Here is a 2,500-nt window from a genome sequence, read left to right as displayed (position 1 = left end):
GTCTCTTTAAAATAAATCACGGAACGATACCTGTAGTGTGGTCATAAAACTCAGGGACAGTGACGTCACCTCAGAGGTATTTTTCTCTGCTTCGTCATCTCTGTTGTATACTTGGTGGGTCTCTCTCTCTCTCTCTCTCTCTCTCTCTCTCTCTCTCTCTCTCTCTCTCTCTCTCTCGTGGTTTATATCTTTCGTGTGTCATCTTTACCTTTGTTTGTAAGTAATTTTCATGTGAGTTTTTGGTTAATTTTTAGCTTTATATTGTTTATTCATTTTACTGGTTTTTTTTTTACTTAGTGAATCTGAGGATAATAGATTATGTAACTGTATATAGTAGTTTGATAATTATCACATGTTGCCCTCTCGTAACTTTTGTTAGTATAGTGAGTATTGCAATCGTCCAAAGTATTCACAGTTTCAAATCGTGATTAACTTTGTATTAAGACCCAAATTCGTTGTGGATTTCAGAAGTATCCAAAACAAAGAGATTTAGGTAATTTGACACTGACATTAGATGATACAGTTTCGTTTAAATGTAATCATTACAACTTATAACATTAAAAACATTTTGACTTCATAGATTATAATAAATGTTTTGATTGCCCAGATAGTAATAAAGGGTATCACCTCCACATTTCACTTCATAGATTACAATAATGTTTTGAATGCCCAGATAATAATAAAGGGTCCAGGAGGTGACTGTCCCGTTACCCTCTGTCGGGAGAATGGGATGCATGAAAAGTAATGAATCGGGGACCATTTATGCACCGAGAAAACCGTCCCATGGGAACTGTCTCGTCTTCTCCTTTGGCTAAAAAGCTCCCCGATTATCTTCGGCTGCAGCAGCAACAGCTTTTATTTGTGTTTGGAAAGTGTGGCAGATTGGTTATTTCCATTAGTCTGCATTTTCAGCCATCACAAACTCATATAAATTGTTTAATCTGATGACATGTCCATTCCTGACTTGGTCTGTCTCGACGAATGATTTTTTCTTCTGAATATGCGTTTGGATTCAATTTAATGCGCTTCCGCTAACCCGAGGAGCTAGTACTGACATGGCGAAACAGTGTAGATGAATCACTGTTTCGCCGTGTTTGAGGATCAAATGTCCGTAAGTGAATTGGGGATTTCACGAATTCCCTGAAAATCCCTGGTTTCAGTCTTACCGTAATACACACACACATATATACATGTATATACACACACATATACATACTTATACATATATATATGTGTATATGTATGTGTGTATGTATGTGTATATATATATATATATATATATATATATATATATATATATATATATATATATATATATATATATATATATATATATATATATATATATATATATATATGCATATGCATATGCATATATCTTGTACATGTAACATCCTCGACTTCAGCCACTTCATATAATTTCATAGGGGCTTTATGAAGACGGTCGAACCCAACGCATTTCCGTTCACATGTATATCACAGGTAGGCTATACCTCGTTTTCTGAATATGAAGGCTTTTTTCGTTCGAGTACCTCATTCGATCTAGTTATCCAGGTCTTTCTAGGTCTTCCTTTCCGCATCGTTTATTTGGCTGCGACTATCAAGAACGAGTGAGAGTACTGCTTTTTTCTATTTATTCCATAAGAATAAAGGTTGGCTTTGAAAGCAATCGTCTTTTATATATATATATATATATATATATATATATATATATATATATATATATATATATATATATGTGTGTGTGTGTGTGTGTGTGTGTGTGTGTGTGTATGTATGTATGTATAATATATATATATATATATATATATATATATATATATATATATATATATATATATATATATATATATATATATATATAGATAGATGAAAATTTAACATGCAAAAAGTCACAGGCTAACTTAATTTCAACAACAGAAAATATTCAGTCAGTGTTGTTCGGCGTTTGGTTTTTGTCCTTAGACATTGCCCTGTAATAAATTTCTGTTTATGTTGTAAAGGCTTTTTTATATCTGGCGAATAAAGGAAAGTGGGAAACGATTAATTTTTTACGTATTTAAAGTCTTGGATGAGAAAAGTTTAACTTAGAAAGTTTAAACCCCGAAAGACTGAATAGCAGAAAAAAAGTGGAATGAAAAAACTGGTGGCAAATAGGATACGTTTTATCTCACGTTTACTATAAATTTGGGACTAAAATAGTAAATAAATGGAGAGAGAGAGAGAAAAAAAAAACATTGCTCTGTGAATGATGTCACTTGCCGGCCAGCTTGTTGGGTTAATCCCGGATAAAGTAGAATTACGCGGAATTCCGTGTAATTTGCGTTCAGGGATGTGGCGCTGTTGATAACGGCTGTTTCCGGGCGCGAATCGAGTATGATCGGAAATATAAAGCCTCTGCTGGAAGTGACTTTTGATGGCTTGTTTGTCAGTAGTGACACTGACTCTCTCTCTCTCTCTCTCTCTCTCTCTGTTAACAATATTAAGTGTTCTAGGTATG

At 33.8% G+C, this 2,500-nt stretch overlaps 1 protein-coding gene across 30 annotated transcripts in view; it reads left to right on the top strand.

The window, feature by feature from the left end:
- EndoA (endophilin-A) overlaps positions 1-2,500 on the top strand; it is a 534,923-nt gene that overhangs the window by 323,997 nt on the left and 208,426 nt on the right. The gene's annotated exons all lie outside the window — the stretch shown is intronic.

This window comes from Macrobrachium rosenbergii, chromosome 11 (assembly GCF_040412425.1).
Source record: "Macrobrachium rosenbergii isolate ZJJX-2024 chromosome 11, ASM4041242v1, whole genome shotgun sequence".
NCBI lineage: Eukaryota > Metazoa > Arthropoda > Malacostraca > Decapoda > Palaemonidae > Macrobrachium > Macrobrachium rosenbergii.
This window is presented reverse-complemented; position numbering and strand designations above follow the sequence as displayed.